At 29.2% G+C, this 20007-nt stretch overlaps 1 protein-coding gene across 8 annotated transcripts in view; it reads right to left on the reverse strand.

The window, feature by feature from the left end:
• The window catches only part of wupA (troponin wings up A), a 98226-nt gene extending 78798 nt beyond the window's left edge, over nt 1–19428 (reverse strand). For 2 of the 8 annotated variants that reach the window (XM_075356838.1, XM_075356841.1), the window contains exon 1: nt 19274–19428. The gene's annotated coding sequence lies outside the window, so the exon portion shown is untranslated. The remainder of the gene's footprint in view (nt 1–19273) is intronic. The other 6 variants (XM_075356836.1, XM_075356839.1, XM_075356842.1 and 3 more) reach the window with 4 other exon arrangements.
• Nucleotides 19429–20007: the final 579 nt, after the last annotated feature.

Genomic DNA, 20007 nt, shown 5'->3' on the forward strand with positions numbered 1-20007 from the left:
TTAATTTACTCTGATTTATTATAAATAAACCCTTCGATGAAAATCTGGCTTAACATTTTCTTGTTCAGTTGGATACTTCCACATTTCCGTGGAAAAGTTTCTTCTTCAGAGTTCCTTTTTTAAAAATGTTGTTTTCTTGAAGTTGTAGGATCTATAATGATTACTCCTGTAAATCAAGCATATAAATATGGAAGAAAATGTTTATAAAAAAAATTTTTCTTAGTGTTAAAAGTTAGTACATGTCACAAAAATTTTTGTATCGTATTTTTGTTCTTCGTTATATTTTCCCCCACGAAATAAGTCATACAGTTAAATTTCTATGTAAACGTAAATGATACGATATGATTACAAAATGTATTTTTGTCTTACACTGAGTGAGCAACATAAAATCGAACCCATAATGAAACCGCTATCCAACTATTTATGAACACAGAACTAGAGTAACTAATGGATGTATATGTTACTACTGATTGTTGCTGCCGTTTATCACGTAGTTACGTGTCAGTGCATTGCAGTTACATTGTAGTTACGTTTTGTTGCAGTGCATTTGTGTTTGTGTAAAATGTCTTATTCAATCCAGAAGAGGATAGCTATAGTTGAGGCATATATTCGTTATGGATCGTTTGAAGAATCACGTCAAGTATTCGTAAAAAATTTTTGAATGCTTATATCCCACCGAAGAGTAGCATACACGATTTAGTTAAAAGATGGCGTACAACAGTTTCGGTTTCAAATGCAAAACGAAATAGGCACCTTCTGTTAGGACTTCACAGGCCAGTGCCGATATTGAAAGGAGAATTACTGCCGGTCAAAAAAAATCACTACACAAGTTAACCCAACAATCTGATGTTAAAATTCTTCATGAATTAAAATTGAAACCATACCGCATTACAACTGCACAACAACTGAAGGAGACAGACAAATCGAAACGACTTGATTATTGCAACTGGCTTCTCGAAAACATTGTCGGTGGACAGATAGACCCGATGTTGTATTTCATGTCAGACGAGGCGTGGTTTCATTTATCCGGCCATATTAATTCGCAGAACACCAGGTACTGGATGGCGAGGAATCCTCACGAGATATTCGAGCGTCCACTTCACGATGAGAAAATTGGTGTTTGGTATTTCGTTTCCGGTAATCGTGTAATGGGACCAATATATTGACCGGACTGTCAGTACACAAGTTTCCCTCACAATTTTCGAAGAATTCTATATGTAGTTAACTGATAATGAAAAAAAATACAGTTTCTTCCAACAAGCGGAGGAAGGCTGGAGGACGGTGGCCTCCACGTTCCCTAGAGTTATCTACTTGCATTTTTTTTCCTTTGGGGCCACTTAAAGAAGAGAGTTTATCCATCTAACCTTCACAATATTTATGAACTGAAGATGAACATCCAGCGAGAAATTAACGCAATTGACAAAAACGTTTTGTGTCAGACAACCCTCAATATGATCAGTCGAGCACAAAAGTGCATCGATACCCAGGGTAGTCATTTTGAACATTTTTTGTAACAATGAGGTAAATAACATAACATTTAAATTACGTTTTTATTTAATTTATCCGTATTATTCATAAAATTTCATTCCAACATAACCTACCGATTCTGCAGCGGTTACGTTATGGGTTGGGTTTTATGTTGCTCAACCTTTATAATGAATAACTTACCACATAAATCTGAAGTGCTTAATGAAAATACAGTATGGACATTTTTTAACGTTAAAATATTACCTATCTGGCAAGGATTCGAACTGAAGACCGTTAGGATGTATGGAAATATTTCACCGTTTGAAACAACGGAATGATATCCTTAAAATTACCATAATTGGTTTATTTTCATTGAAAGGTTTAATATCAATAGATAAATATTAGGTATAGCTATTTTAATTGTTAAGAAAGAATAGTGTTTAAATGAAACGTTACACATATATTTGTGAGTTTCATTCGTGAAAGTGGAAATTATTTACTAATAAATGACATATTATCTAAATAATCACAGAATAGTGATAAACGATTAATCTCATCTTAACAAATGAATTAATGTGTATAAAGGATTGAGATTAAAAGAAAACTTTGTTTATTTATTGTACTTATATAGTAACTAGGGTTATTTCCACAAAACTATTTTCAGAATTAAGTGAATCACTATTCAGGAACGGGTTAAATTAACAAAGATCCGGTCACTGTATCGTAAGATAAATTAAGTTGATTTGTTGTGCTGTTTACTTCCTTCTTTCTCTACTTTTTTCTCGTATAATTGTTTTAGTGCTATTTTTGAAGATAACTGGTTTATATCAGATAACTGATTTTGTAAAGAATATAAAAGATTTGTATTTTTTGTTTAGTTGGTCTGTTATATTTTCCTACAATAAACCGATCTAATTGCACTAACTCTTGATTGTATCTAATATTTTCGTCCTCAGTTTAATTTTTAGCCACCACCTCTCTTTTCTCGTACGTAAAGAGAGGTGATTCAACCATATTTGAAGATTTTCTGAAAAACGTTCAGTTTAAATTAAAAAGTAATTAATTTTTAGTGATTACATGAAATCTAAATAAATTCTAAAAGTGTATCCGTGTTTCTGTTTTTTTTTTTTTTTTAGTAGATATATCTGACTTAGATTGATTTTGATCATTTATTTCCTTTCGATAATTATTTTTAAAAATGCAACATAATATTCATATAATTTTTAAAAATTATAAAATAATTTACTCCTACTTTATAATTATAAAATAATTATACCGTTGGTGTAAAGCATTTAAACTTTTCTTTTTAAATGATTTTATTAAAATTAATTACAGTATTAAAATACGTAAATACATCTAGTTGTTAATCTATGCTACAATAATAAAATTTAAACTCTATTCAAATGGTGTGAATAATTGTGCGATTTCAATTTTTGTTCATGATGATATCGCCACATAAGCTTGAAGCCATGCCTAACCGGGATTCGAACCCAGGACCTCCGGATGATGAAAGACACTACCACTTGCGCCACGGAGGCCAGCATATCATTTTTAATAGATATATATACAAATTTCATATTTAAAAAATATATATATATTAGCTAGCTCTACTCGCCACGCTTCGCTGTAGCACATTGTGGTTGCATGGATGAGAAATGAGAAACAAAAAAAAGCATACGTTTCATAGAAGTTTAATTTTGCAATACTTGTGGATATACAATATTTTTTGTTTTTCCACTGTCTACTTAGATGTAAAGGCTATCTGGTTTGCCGACTCGGGAACACGCAACATACAGTTGCCCATGTGAGAAGCAATCCGCATCTAAATCTAAACCACACAATTCTAAAGATTGACCTTGAGCTTTATTGATTGTGATTGCAAATGTCAATCGAATTGGGAGTTGCAATCTTTTAAATTAAAATGGTGTATCGGTCGGGATTATGGGTATTCGAGGAATGAGGACATCTTTACCTTTGAAAGGCCCCGTTAAAATCGTTGCTTCCACTACGTTATTCATCAATTTCTTAACTGCAAGTCGCGTGCCGTTGCAGAGTTTTGGCTGATTAATATTCCGCAACAGGATAATTGTCATTTTTTGATCGAACCGTTGCTAGAATCAATCTAATGAGGAATGTTTTCCCAGTTCCTCCTGGCGCATCCAAGAAGAAGGTCCCCCCAACTCCATGCATTATGCGATCATAAATGCCTTTCTGTTCACGCGTTAATTTGGGAATGTTTGATTGGACATATGACTGAAGATCTCACAAATGTTGTAACTCTGTTCACGGCGTAAATCCACATCAAATGAAGCAATCGCAGCTCGGGTGGGTGCTGGCATTCCCAATTGACTAAGAACTTTATTTGCAATAGTTAAACACTTATCTTCAATATTTATCAATGCTTCGTTGTAAATGCCTTCTGTAAATTCCATGGTCATATTGGTGTTTTCTAGGCGTACTCTATGCAAAATATCCTCAGCCATGTGCGATCGATATCTTTCCCATATCTCTGTGGGAGATGAAGGGAAGCAAGCGGTCAATATAATTGCGAATAATGCCCGAATTTGGTTTGGATGTGCAGAGTTGCACGCGTCATTAATACATACATCCCACTGTTGATCGTTTTCTAATAAATTCAGAGCTTGGTGAAAGGCGCAGCTCAATCACGACACGATCACACAAAAGTGCCTCGATTAAAGTGAATATTTAATTCAGATTGTATAATAATCTGAATCAGATGCAAGTGGATACGTTTTTTTTTTTTTTTGTTAATAAACAATGTAATTGGGAACAGGTATTGTTTCACATGTGACTGCGGTTGTCGTTAGCTAGTATGGCGGGTGTTCCCCTCGCTTCCGGCAGATGGTGTGGTCACTGGTACACAACTGACCGTTAAAAAAACTGTTTTCTGCGGTCGCGGGTATGTGACTGATGCGAAAAATTGATAAAAACAATCTTTGATGGGGGTTATATATCGTGCTAAAATTTGAGCTCAATCGGTGCAGAACATTTTGAGTTTTTGAAGCGTACACAAACGAATTTAACATTTTTAAATATAAAGATTTGTGGGCTGCGAAAAAAAGCCCTTAAGTCGTGCGAAAAAACACATCATTTTAAATGCTTACAAAAGCAGAGTAATGCTTACAATTTACAGAATAATCAAACGGCGTTGATTTCAGATGTTAATAAACTGCTAACGTAAGTAGAAGTTGTGCTGCTTCAGTGTACAATGTGATTCTCGAGTATGAATCTACTAATGAATTACGGTCTCCAAAGAAAATAAAACCCCGCAGGTCAATTGAGAAAAAGGTGAGATTTTGATAAAAACGCGATTCGTAAAAAAATTACACAAATTTGAATTATTTAGAAATAGTTTAGCGGTGTATTATGTCCTTTGGAAGAGAATTCGGTTATTGTCTTCAACAGCGCTTCTTATCATTAAACGAAAAGAATTCCAGCCGTGTTATAGAAAAACAATGATATCAAAATGTGGCTTAGTTCAAAAGGAATAATTTTTGAAGAGGTTTAAGTCAATGTTCAATCATTGCAAAGGGTTTCGCGTATTAAAAGTAATTATAGTCCGTATAAAATTGGTTTGACACACAACGCAATATTGGTAAGTCGTGTTTTTATTCGGCTCCTAACGAATATGTTTGCCGGCCTCCGTGGCGCGAGTGGTAACATCTCGAACTTTAATCCGGTGGTTCCGAGTTGGAATCCCGGTCAGGCATGGCATTTTCATACGCTATAAATCATTCATATCATCATCTGAAGCAATGCATAAAAGGTGGTTTCGGAGGTTAGAAAAAACAAAAAAAAACGAATACTTAGTTGTGTGGTTTCAGTGTTACTATTTGTGAATTTTTTTCTTTGCTTTTACATAGCAAAGAACGCTGAATGACCAAAAACGATTGTTTGGTCATATATATGCAAAAAAATAACCTAATAAAGGATTTTTTGGTCATTATGTTTTCATAGCCTTAAGTCTATCTGGGCTATAAGAAAGTTGGGTGTTTTAATTTATTTACTGTAAGTCATCCTTCTTGGTGGCTTTTCTTTTTGTTTTGGTGTTTTTTTGTTTTTTTTTATTAATAAAATACAGATGTTTTAGTTGTTAAATATAATTCAAAGAAATTTGTTACTTAATCAGTTGTGATTTTGTTTACATTGGCAACAGCCATACGGGCTCTTTGTGATTGGTCGTTGTGTTTGACAGCGGCCATCTTGCATTGATCTGATTGGTTTTCCTTTATTTACATTTCCATCTGATTTATTAGCCTCTTATTTATTAAACAACTGTACAAATTAAAAATAGATGTTAACAATCTTTGATGCGGGTTATATATCGTGCTAAAATTTCTTTTATCGTGTTTTTTTTTTTTTTAATAAAATACAATGTTTTACCTGTTAAATATAATTCAAAGAAATTTGATCGTTGTGTTTGACAGCGGCCATCTTGCATTGATCTGATTGGTTTTCCTTTGTTTACATTTCCAAATTAAAAATAGATAGATAGATTTATTAAAAATAGATGAAAACAATCTTTGATGCGGGTTATATATCGTGCTAAAATTTGAGCTCAATCGGTGCAGAACATTTTGAGTTTTTGAAGCCGTACACAAACAAACTTAACATTTTTATATATATAGATTAAATTAAAATTAAGCCTATACATTATTTTAACCCTTTTTAATTTGTTTACTCGTTTGATGCGGATGGAATTATACTCCCAAAGCGCTTTTCCAGTCGCTTCAAAAGTATATCAGAATATTTTCAGAAAAATGCATTTTCATGTTTTCTTTAACATAATTGATGAATAAAAATATACGATATTACCTCCAGTTAACGATTACTCCTTATACGCGTATATTACTCCGTATATATTTATGGAAAGAATAATCAAAACTTCTGTTTTAATAAATTACAGATTAAATTGACAACGCATACTTTACCAGGAATTAACCAATCATTCTAAAAATACCTTCCACAAAATCGCACCTGATGTATTTGGAAAAATAGATTGTGTTTTATAGAGAACTTTATAACGAATTTTCATGAATTGATAAAATAGATTTGATTTTCAATCGGATAAATGTATGTTTCTTTTAATCCCATTTTAGGTAATCACATAAAAACATTTTCGTTAATTTAATTTAAAAACTTAATTTAATTTCCTTGTTTTACAGTTATATTACGTTTTGTAACTTGTTTTACAGTTATATACGTACTACTGTACGGGTTTTATTGTGGAAAAAGTAAAAAATAAACCACTTTTTCTATGTTAGGTGTCGTAAGTATTGTAAAAAGGGTGACCTGATATGAGACGGAAAATACCGTAATTGTATCCAATAATAAAAATAAGTATCCTGTCTTTCTTATTATCTCACCGTTAGAGAACGTAAAAACTGAAGTGCTACCGAATGTAACATTGGACATCGGTATGTCAAGCTCACTGAAAGGCAGGGGATAGATATTCAGACCTTCAAGTGACAGCTTCATTCTCTTTACCATAAGAAACTGGCTCAATAGTGATAGTCATTACGCTCAGAAAAACCAATTGATTAGATGCAGTTGATAAATCACAACCAAGAAAAACCAAAACAGATTATATTAAATTACAAACTAATGCATTCTTTTTGTGGAGAACAGATGAAAATAATTAATGATGTTCAGTCGTCACCAAAATCTGTTTCCGATGTATTTTGAAAATATTTAACCAATTTTGATCTAGAATAAATTAAAATATAAAAGCCGTGTTTCTTAAATTTCTACGAGATTCTAAGGGAAACGCATAATTACCTTTTGGATATCATGTTTAATGGGAACTAGTTAAACGAAAGATAGGTTAAATTAAACATTTATCCTAACGATTTTTAATTTAACTTGTAAGTTACTGGAAAAATGAATAATTTACAAACACGACAAAGTTTTATGCAATGATGTATATATTTTGAGCGATTTAAACTTTATTCTTTAATTTTTATTTCTTTGTTAAAAGAGTATATAATGAATTGTTTACTTATCTAATATAAAAGCAATAAATTTTCGTTCCGTATCACTATGTTGTGGATTTCTTCATGTCAAAAATAATTTCTTCATACTTAATATATTCTAAAATCTTGAGATTTTGTAATTGCATAACAGGGATTCATTTATTTCATTCTGTTAATTTTTATCAATCTATTTCGATTATATTTTTCTCTTATTAAAGAGTAAAGATTAATGCAGATCACCGTTAATAAATTAAAACGTATATATACGTTTATGCTTTACATATGACGCATTGGCACTTTCAAAAAGGCTCTAAAAGGATCATCATCCTTACAAATCCCTTTTGAACGTAATTTTTTATATAACTCGCAAAACATTAATTACATATTCCTGTGAGTTATATTGAACGCATAAATATATAATATTATGATAATGAATTTTCTTACCACAAAAATTTAACGGTGCTTCGTATTTTTAAAATTAATTACTGTTTATAACATAATTTACTTGAAGGATCCGTGAACGTCTTCTTCATTATCTAATGTGTATTAATTTAGAATGATGAAATATTTAAAACAAAAAATCTGACAACAAAGTTGTTACACTTTCCTGGCCTTGGTTATTTTATTTATTCTTAATAGTAGAAAAATGGTTATACATGAAAAAGTTCAAAAAATCGATATTTTTAAACTTTAACCGGCCTTCTCACTCCCAATATTGGCTCAAAGTATGTTTTTAGGCCACTTCCATTACTACTATGCTTAAGAAATCGTTAAAAAATTCGATTCAAAAATATCGTATAAATAAAAAGATAACTTTTTTCAGTTTTTGGGGAAGGGGAAAATTTGGGAGCAATTTCTTTTTTAAATGGTAAGATAAGCATGGACGCATGTACTGAGGTTAATATAAAGGGGGTATGCTTGCAAAACTTTGAAGAATATGACCTCAAAGAAATTATCTACTCTACCCCCTGGAGATATTTACCCCAAACTTTTATCAAAAAATTGTTCCACGTACACGAGTCTTTGTACCAAATTTCACTAAAATCGGTTTATCCAGTCAAAGGATATTAAGTTTCAAACACGCCAACACACGTACATACAAATATAACCCCCAACTTCTTTTGTTTTTTAGGGTCTCTGGGTCATGGAACGTCGAGAAATGCAAAAAAACTCATACCCCATTTTTTGACTGATTAACATACTTTCCTTCTTGCAGCGTACCTCTACAGCTATGATGTCAGGAAGGTAATAGGCGCGTTAGGTAATAGGCTTTGTAAATTACAAACGAGTTAAATGTTATTGTCACTCCATTTTTTCGTTATATTACTTTTTTTGAAAGTATTGAACGTAATTCTAACCCTGTGTGAGACTACAATAAATCAGACTATTTTGGCTTGATAAACTTCAAGACTAAATAGACATGTATGTCTACGTATTGCGGAGAAGTGGAGTTAGGAAAGAATTACACAGCTTATTTTCTATTCCTTTCGAGTAACAAGAGAGTTGGACCCTAATATACCTATTCTTTTTTATAGTTAATGTTTTATATTTTTATACGATTCTTCAAGCTAATATATTTTTCAGAGGATTCTATTTTAAGTAAAATAAATGAGAATTTAAGGTTTAAACTGTTTCTCTGTGGTTGTGTACTAAAAATTACACGCGTAATTGCTTTCCTTATCAATTAAATTTATTACCTGCTCGGTAAAATTGTTTTATAATTTTTATAAAAGTCCTGTTTTTAAATCGTTTATCACTTTTATTAAGAATTTATCGACAAATGTTCGAAAATTGTATTGTAATTATCTCTCTCTCTTTCTCTCTCTGACACAAGTTAGTTTATTACGGTTGCTTGTTTGGCTCGTCTCCATAATGTGTTTGTGTTGATGAAAGCCAAACGTTATTTCGTTTGTACCAGTATATTTTTGTATTCCTGATCTGGCTATGTCGTGATAAAAATATATATCGTATTTTTGGTTACATTAAAATGCACTTTTAATTTTAAATAATAACCAGCTCATTTATCCGTGTTCTCCTTTATTAGTTATAATTTATTATTAGGTCAGTAACCACAGTCAAAATAAAAAATAAATCTTTTTATTATGAAAGTTTTCAGATAAATAGGTATTTTAGACGTCCCTCGGCTACTAAACCTCATATTTAGCTAGTAAAACACAAATAATATCATTGTAGGGCATCGAACACCATTTAAAATTTCATTCGTAAATAAAGAAACATTTGTAAAGAAAACGTATAAGGACTTTCTTTCAAAATATGTTATCAACAGTTATCACCAGTAGATTTATAGAAATTCTTTTTTAAAAAAATAAGCACAAAAACAACACTAACTGTATTATTTTATTACTACTTTCATAAATTTATCAAAAAAGTAGATAAAAAAATTAATATTAGAAATAAACAAAAACAAGGCTTTAAATTCTTTATAATATTTTTGTTTACCAGTATTTAATTCATATTGAAAGTAAGAGATTTCATAATTTAATAAAACTCAATTCTATATATAATTCTAATCCCTAAAAAACACAAGAAATAAATGTTAAAAATTAAAAAACACGACTGTCAAAAAAAACACTGCTCTTTAATATAAGATAGTTACTAATACAGAATAATTAAAGATCGTGCGGGTGACAAATTTGCATATAGTATAATCTTGTTTTCAATTTTTTTAAATTTATATTTATATATACGAGGCTGTGACACTCGGCAACGTAAGGATTCCAACGCGGGGTCATACATCTAAATCGGTTTAGTCATTGAGCTGCTATGGTGGAACATACATACATACACCCTAAATACATTACACTCCTTTTTGAGCAGTCGAGTAAAAAGAATATGTTGTAAGTTAATGTTTTGCTTTCAACTTGGACTGTTAGCAACAACAGATTATTTTTTGGTTTTGGATGTTTGGTATAATTTTGTCAAACAGGGAAAAAATTTGTTACTATCATTGATTGTATTTGTTTTGTTTTTTTTTTTTTTTGTTTATCTATTAACTTCTTATATTTTTTTTACAGTTTTTTATTTTCTTGTTTATTTAAAGTTATGAATTTGTTAAATTCTTCTATAGCTACTAATAATGATTCTTTAACATTAACCACTTTCAAAAACGTATCGATATTCTTTAAAATAATAAAAATCCCATGTAAGACTTGAAATAGAAGTAAGAAATGGCTTCGTTTATTTTCTATTACCTTTACATTAAGCAATTTTACAATACTGTTCACATGAGCATGCCCCATCGAAATGTAGTCGATAATCAGGCTTGGCTTCATTCTGTTCACTTATGATAAAACGTATATAGTGAACATCATTATTATCAAAGATACCAGGTCTTAGTGATGTCTTTCGACTTGAAGTGTGCGCATTTAGATGAGTTATAATATAAGATAGGGTCAGATATTCTAAAATAATAAATTAGTTCCTTTTTTGGTGAGAAGACAATGCATGAAACTATCTGACCGTACTTATTTAGCAGAAAATTAAAAAAAAGTACTGGATGATAGACTGGTTAATCGATGTTTTCTTGTATATCATACATATAGCGAAGTATGTTTTTACCTGTCTTGATAGAAAGAAGTATTAAATGTATGTACAGCCGCGTAAATTGACTACCTGGTAAAATTTGGGTACCATTTCAACAAACTATAAAGTACGAGTAATTATTTTCAATTAAATATTTTGAAGAGAAATATGTAGATCGCATTAAGCGTGGGTAAGGTAAAAATTGTTTTTGAAAATGTATTTAAAAAGTTTATTTTATTTGGCTTGAAACTTCGTACTGCGTAACTCTTTCTTTTATTTTTCGGTTTTTATTATTTACCAATAAATAAATTTATTATTTTGTGAATTTAATTATGTATTATTTATATCGTGTGTATTTTATCTGAGTGATAAAAGAGTCTTCGGTAGTTCATTTATTGAGTACGTTTTTTTTTTTTATTTTGCCTATGTGAATCCGTTTTGCGCCTGTTAAATTTCTAGTCTAATTAAATATTTTACGGTACACCTACGTGAAGTGAGAATTTTAATGATGATAAAATTCAAAAATGAACGTATATTTAATTAGCCCTACTAACCTGAATGTAAGTGACATCGTTATACGTTTACCTTCTATTTGTCTACTCTCGGCACCATGTTACGTGTTTGTGGTGGTGATATTTATTTTTAAGTACAAACGTTGTATCTGTAATGTAATATATTTCATGTACACCTATATGGATTTACTGTCTTGACAGTTCTAATTAAACATCATTATTCTAATTTTAGTAAAATTAGTTAGTGTTAAAAATGTATTACGTAAAATATTCAAAGTTTTATTAAATTGTATTTATTTTTGGTGGATTTTTCGTTTTAAAAAATAGAAAAAGTACGATGTTTAAAATTTCGTGGGTTGAAGACACCTGTACTACAATCGTTCTGTACTAAATCGTATATCATAAGACAACTGAATGATTATTTTTATTCTGAAAATAGATGAAGAAAATACCATATGATTCTTTCGGAGGATTTTCTAGCCCGGAAATGGCAATACCTGCTTCAAATTGTTAAAAATTATATTTTAAAAGTTAAAAATTTATTTTTTTAATTCTTACATACTCCGTGTTACTCATACAATATAATTGAAGAGGTAAATAAGCTCTTATAAAGTCAGTTAGATAACCTCTACAGTTATTTTCGTGAATGCCCCAATTTAATTTTCAAATCGTACTTTCAATGTAAATTTTAGTTTTTTTTTCAGTAAAACTTTCAACCTATCTTTCTAAACTATTTTTATTGAATTCTTTTTAATAATATTTTCACAATTATTTCTAATAAATTATATATTGATGAATTTCAACTGGATTAGAAAATCCAATTTTCGATTTTTTGGTTTTTTCAGATTAGAAAAATGTTTTTTTTTTTTTATTTACACTTTTTTTCTAATTTTTACACTTAGTGTCAAGTAGATGACTGAGCATAATGATTTGATACTAATCTATGTAAATCATTGCTGGCATTATGGATTTAGATTGGCGTAAATAAGCATATAGTTACCCTATTTCTTGTGTAGTTTGTAATAAAGATTCCTTTAAAATTACATCAATTTGATACTCTACTGATTATTGATTTAAAATATTTTTGTTGATTTTTATTCCCTTGCACGAAGTAAAGGAAGTATTGTGATCACGAAAAATTTCGGTTTTTCAGATTTCAACGGAGATATCCATTTTGACCATCACTGAATCCATTTTGACTAGTTCGGCATGACTTCTGTACATACGTATGTATCTGGAATAACATAAAAACGATTAGCCATAGGATGTTGAAATTTTGGATTTAGGACTGTTGTAACATCTAGTTGTGCACTCCTTTGATTGCAATCGACTGAAGAAAAAGTGTTCAAAAAGCCCAAAATCCAAAAAAATTTGGATTTTGGACTTTTTCTTAACTGCGGTAATAAGCCCTCATTGAGAGCTTTTCAACGATGCATGCCCAATCTTTAAAAAGTTGTAAAATTTCTTACCTTTTAGTTCATTACTCCTCTGATACTGTCTTACAATATTCTTCCTAAGTCGGAGTTGATCATCATTTTGTTTATTTGTTTTTTGCTGTCAATCATTTAATCGCTCTTTGGTTGACATAATTCTTCTGATCTTAATTTCTGTACACGTTCTCTAGTTTTCGAATTTTCTCTCTCTTTATATTCATCATCCTATCCTAATCTTTTTATTCTTTCCTTGGTCTTAACATTTTCTTTCTCTTCATATTTATCTTCTTGTCTTTTTTTTAAGATATATTTCTTCATGTTATTTTTCTTTTTCCTGTATGATTGTTTCTTTTTCATTTTTGATTTTTCACCAAATTATCGAATAATAAAAACTGAATATTATACACCGTAAGGTCGAAATTAACATTTGTAACCAGTATACAGGGTTCACTAAACAAAATAGTTTAATTATTATTAAATTTTATTTATACGACACACCAGAAATCTGAAACTTTTGTTAATCAGCAACTCACGAAGATATGAATAATACTGATCTAGTAATACAAGTAATAAAAAAGGGACTTTTACTTTTTATCCTAATATTTCATGTAAGATTGTTGAATTAATAATTGTATAATAATTTGATGTAAATAAAAACTAATATTTCAGCAATTGTGTAACTGTCCACTTTATTAAAGAATTGGAGGATCGTATCTCACTTTCAAATGAAATAAGTTTAAATGAAGTGCAGCAAAAAATATGTACATGTAATTTAGTAAACATGGAACATGGTGTCCACATCATATTTTTAAAAACATAATTTGAATCAAATATCTACATTAGATTTATTTAGTTTAAACTAACTTATAATAAAAATTAAATTTACTGTTAATGTTTCACCATAAAGGAATTCTATTTTATTTATAGTGTTTTAATATATGATATTTTTGTACTGAAATCTAGAACTGTGATTTTTATTTTTAAAACATGTTTTGACGTTATCATTTATTATCTGGATTAAATTAAGGGCATTCGGTTGATATTTCATCTTCAAGAATAGTACAAATTTACACTCCTTTATGTTCTTGTACATGTGAATGTGTTATAAATTAGATTTTTGAAAAATATTTCTTGCAAAAAACAGCTAAGCACTGTGGTTGTAATTGTTGACCTGTGGCTCCAGTTAACACTCTTATTTTAGATGTTACAAGATATTTTTTTATATGTTCATGCTTTTATTTCATTTGTGTCCTGCTTGTTCACTGTAGAACCTTTGAATATTTAGAGTATTTTAATTCATACACTCCTGGAATAGTATTTATGTATGTTGAATGTTTTCTATGTGAACGGTTTTTTTTAAGAATGGTTAATTATTATTTATTTCAACTTGTTACTGAAAATCTGTAATTCATTAGATTAAAATTAGTTAAAATTTAATTTATTATGTATTCTAGAAAGAATCTTTATATACAGGTATTTATAACAATCATATATGTATATATATTTTTTCCTTTGATAGACTGTCTCATACAGAACATTAGGAAAGTTATAGCTCCGTTTCAGCCCAATTGTAGCTCACTGGATTATCCACCCAGCTGTTAAGGTTTGCATATAACACTAATGTTAATCAGCTGTTATAAATATTTTCCTAAACCATGTAAAAGTTGCTTATAACCTTACATTAACCAAGAGTAACTAATAAGTGGTTACGATGTTCATCACTAAAATTGGCTGGCCAATTTACACAAATATAAATCTTGTTATCCTAATCACAACACATTTTGAAAAATTTTCATCGAATTCATTATTCATAGAAAGTTACTGAATAAAATTAATTGTAAAAAAAAAAAAAAATTTCTACAATAGGTTACTACAGATTAATCCTTGTTACTATTATACCAACACTATTTTTCAAGCTGATTCAATTAAAAAAATCATGTCAATTTCATTTTTTATTTCAAAGCAGAAATATTAGAAAATAAAATGTATTTATATTTACACCTGTGCATGTGTAATAATCATTACAATATGTTCAATAATAAGCCTGCAGTTATAATATAACCTTGCAAACAAAACCCCAATGTATGTTTGTATCGATATTCCTAGTTGAAGAAAGAAAAATTATATTGTTGTTTTAAAGTGGCACTTTAAAAGACTATTATAATCAAACAGTCCTAATGTATTACACCTTTTATTTAAAAAAATATTTCTTTGGATTTATTAATTAATGTAGAGAAATTTACAGCGACTTTACATATGTTTTTCCTTGTTTTAGTAAATAAGATTAAAGAAACTCTCACTTGCAATCCAATTTGAAAATATCTCAATCCAAAATTATTTAAATACTACAAAAATGTGCTTAAATGATTCATTATTAACAATTTGAAATAGATTTCAAAATAACTGACGTATAATAAATAAGTATCTATAAATTCTACTTTCACTAAAAAATAATTATAATTTCAGTTATTTAAGAATCGAATTAAATAAATGAAAAATATCATTTTGTCACATACTGATCATCTGCTACATTTAGATCTTTTGTTTAAATTAATTCTGTTTATCACTGTACATGTTCTGTAAATATCACTATTTGAGAGTGAGTAATATAAATATATCTTTACATTCATGGGATAATAAAACTACATTTTTACTACATGAAAAAACTACATTTTGGAATGTAGTTTTTATTTAAATTGCATTTGAAATCTATTTACATCACTGTTCTTTTCTTACTGAGTGTGTTGAGTTGTCTGGATAATTTAACTGTGCTAACACATGAGTTTTTGTGTGTTCATTGGAAAGTAAGTTTTATATGACCTAACCGACATTATCAATTTTTATAGGATTGTTTTTTGAACTACATAAGTAGACAAGTTTGTTGAAAGTTGAAAGATATCATGAGGGTCTTAGCCTAAAATGAGAACATCACCTTTTTATTTATTTTTATTTTTTCTCAGTATCTTTTTTTTCATTAATTTTGAAGTTAAAATTATGTACAAATAAATTAAAAATGTCTGTGTTAAATTTTCTGTAAAGTTTAACCGATTATAACTAATGATTTAGAACTTATATGTATATTATGTCCTTTAAGTGATATGGATTGTTAATTTTTATTGTCATTAGTAATTAAAAAAAAGGCCATCAGTATACAATTATATTTCGTCTAATGTTCTGTAGGTTTAGTAGTTTATAAAACCAGTTTTTTTTTTAAACACTCGGCCTTATTATTTCTTTCTTGTTTCATTGTATTTCTAGGAATCTTATAATTATTGAACTCAGACTAAAAAATAATAATATAACAGTCTAAATTGTGCATCTCTTGGAGTTGAAATTATCATGTCAACTTTTTTAAATCTGCTCCAGATCAGTCTAAAAGAGTACACTTAACAGATTTTCTGGTAATGAAGTGAAGTTCAAAACATTTAAATTCAAATTAAGAGAGCACAGTTGAAGGAGACAACCCACCAGGTTGGTCTAGTGGTGAATGTGTCTTCCTAAATCAGCTTATTTGGAAATCAAGAGTTCCAGCGTTCAACTCCTAGTAAAGTCAGTTATTTTTATACAGATTTGAATACTAGATCATGGATACCAGTGTTCTTTGGTGGTTGGGTTTCAATTAACCACACATCTCAGGAATGGTCGAACTGAGACTGTACAAGACTACACTTCATTTAAACTCATACACATCATCTTCATTCATCCTCTGAAGTAATATCTGAATGGTAATTACTGGAGGCTAAACAGGAAAAACAGAGAGAGAGACAATGCAAGAGGAAGACGAAACTAGGTTATACCAAACAAACCATACAGGATGTTGGGTGTAAAACATACATGGAAATAAAGAAATTAGTACACAATAAAACTGCCTGGAGGAGGAAGACTGCTGCAAACCAATCCTAGGGTTGATTACTACAAGAAGAAAAATACTTGTATGTTTTTTAATGCAATTTTAAATGATCTATATAAATTAATTGTTAACAGAAAAAATTTAGACTTCTCCATTTCATTTAAATTTTTGGTAGTTTGACAAAGAGTACATAGTCTCTAAAACATCTCACTGTTCAGAACCATCACTATGTAACTGGATCTGGTTCACAATGTTACAGAGTTCAAAAAAAGAAAATGCAAGGATTCCTTAATTATCTTCACCCTTTAAAAAAGTTTAATATTTTTTTATTAAGATACATTAATTGAACTAATGATTGTTCATTGAATTAATTATATTTTTGTGATTTGGGTGAAGAATTTTGAGTAAATGTTAGATTTAAACATTTTATACTTTTCGTTCAAAATATTTGATTTACAGTTTAATCCTTTACTTCTTTGAGCCTGTAAAAATATTTAAGAAGATTTTTTCTACAAAAATAATTTCAGCTTTAATTAATTTTAACTTTTTCCATCTTGAAATTTTTAATAAAATCCATTCTAATGAAACAGGTCCCAAAAATAATTGCCGCCAAAAAGAGTCAGAGCTCCAGAAACTGCAAAAAAATAGATCCTTATAAAAGTTGCTGCAAATTTTTTTACTGCCTTTTTTGAGAATGCAGTAGCTAATAAAATCCAAATAAAATGTTTTGGTGAAAATGACTTCCTTTTTTTCAAGAATAATATTCATGCTAGTCCTTCTAGGGAAAGTGAGGAGAGAAATTGTTTCCCATTTCTGAGGATATTATTCTGAGGAAACAGGAAAAAATGTGCCAGTCTTTCCAAAGAAAAGTGAGAAGTGAAATAAAGTGGTTCCCCGGCTTACACTTTACATAGTTAAACACATTCTTGCTTATCAGTATGCTAAGCTCATCAAATTGCAGCTGCAACTCATTCTAAAACTTTCATTCTGTTTATAGCAGATATTGAATGTATAGTGAACATTATCATTACTCTCAGAGACAGTAAATCAAACTAATGTCATCTATAGTGTCAAATACTTTTTTCATATATCATTACCACCGGAAAAATTGATACTGTACAGCAATTCAGATATTATAGAGCAATAAATTAATTGACATTAAGATAATATTTCTATCGAAAAGCAATGAATAATGTATGTAGATTGCTTAAAAGAATTAAGATGAGTTCATTTTAAAATTAATTAGAATCCACTTTAATTCTAATTGAAATCTTGACTGATTCAACTTAGAATATACACGTATGTAGATATGGACAAAAAATATTTTTTTTTGGATTTTATTAGCTATTGTACTCTTAAAAATGGCAGTAAAGATTTCCAAAACATTGTAAGGAACTATTTTTTGTTTTTGAAAGGGGGCTGTGATTCTTTTTGGCAGCAATTGTTTTTGTGACCTGTTTCATTAGGATGGATTTTATTAAAGATTTTAAGTTGTAAAGAGTTAAAATTAATAAAAGCTGAAATTACTTTTGTAGAAGATTTTTGTGGAATTTCCACAAAAAGGAAATTTCACTTTTTTTGTGATTTACCCGATCAAGCTAAATTTTAGCGAAATGTTGCAAGAGAAAAAGTTAAATTTTGTACAACTTTACTAACTAACTTTTTTTATTACTTTAGGTAATTTCTTTCATCCCTCTTTTTGAAAGCCTATATATTTTATTATTACAATTTAGTCGCTGAATATGCATTTAAAGTTTGTTCAAGAGTTATAAAATAAAGAAAAAAAAATGTTTAATTGCTTTCGTAGAAAAGGTTTGGAAATTTCAAACAGGAATTCTTTCCTCCTTAGATAGAAATAGTTTATTTGTGATTTACTTGAGCTAGATTTTATTTTTAGAATAATATTTCTGGAAAAAAGTTATAAAAAATCAAAATAGAAATAATTTTCGTTGAAAAAATGTTTCACCATTTTTAAATGAAGATTTCATTCCCGGTAAAATTGACATTCGGACGAATATAGAGCGATTCCGGTGGTAATATATATTTAAATAAATGCATTTTTAAAGATTACTGTTTTACTTTATTTCACTTCCTAGTTCTTTTTTATGTTTGTTTGCATAAAATATTTTTATATTATTGTAGGAAAAGGTATTTTTTGAGCTGTTATAATGGACTTATAATAATAATATATGATAAGGTGAATTTCATTGAAATTATAATTATTTTAAATTAATTGTGATCATATGTATGGCATTTCTTTACAAAATTTAGCAAATTTTTACGTACTTCAGGAAACAAAGTTACGATTTTTTCCAAACTTATTTTATTTTAAAGTATACGAAATTCTAATTTTTTAGCAAGTATGCAAAATACATTTTTAGCAAAAATTATTTAACGTAAGCAAATTATTTCTTAATTGTATTACGAAATTGTATTGTATTAAGAAAATATTAGAATAAAAAAAAATTTACTAACCTGAAAAAAGAAGGGTTGAGCAGCTAAGTGATGACCGCTATACGTAGCAGAATCTCTTGCTACTGAAATAGTGGTTTGTGGTGCTGAAACGTCCAGCGACATACAAGACGTTCTACGATTGGTAAATATCGTCACGTGACGTCTCCATGTACTATTTTAAAGCATCCCTATTTCTGTATCGGCCAGGCTGGGCACTTTGCTGTTCTAATGTTCCCCCAACAGTCGAGAGTTCTTGAGGAAATAGGTCGTTGTTTCGCCCACATCACCTAATTTGAACTTAAAAACAGTTTCATAGTTTTTCATATATATTTATCTATTAAAATATGTTTGAAAATTTTATATTTCATTTATTAAAATGCGTTGCATTTTAAAAGAATAATTTTGTTTTCATATATCTATAAATTAGTGTCCTAGAAGTTTTCTTCTTGCTAACTAAATTTTTAACAACCTTTATAGTTCAGATATCTTAAACTTTTTATTGTTTACGGTTTAATAACCTGAAGGCTAATTCAATTACACACCAGTTTTTATACCGAAAAATCAGCTGAAATATTAAAAATAAACATAAAAATCTAAGTATTTTATATCGTTATGCAAGCATTAAAAAGTACTATCTTAAAAATTAGCAAAACAAAGATTGACAATGAAATAACCGTAGTCAGTGGGTGTCAAAAATTATATGTTTTAAGTTAAAGATCTTCTTTTCAAATGATCAACACATAACCAGTATTACT

The sequence above is a fragment of the Lycorma delicatula genome, chromosome 2 (assembly GCF_047948215.1).
Source record: "Lycorma delicatula isolate Av1 chromosome 2, ASM4794821v1, whole genome shotgun sequence".
Lineage (NCBI taxonomy): Eukaryota > Metazoa > Arthropoda > Insecta > Hemiptera > Fulgoridae > Lycorma > Lycorma delicatula.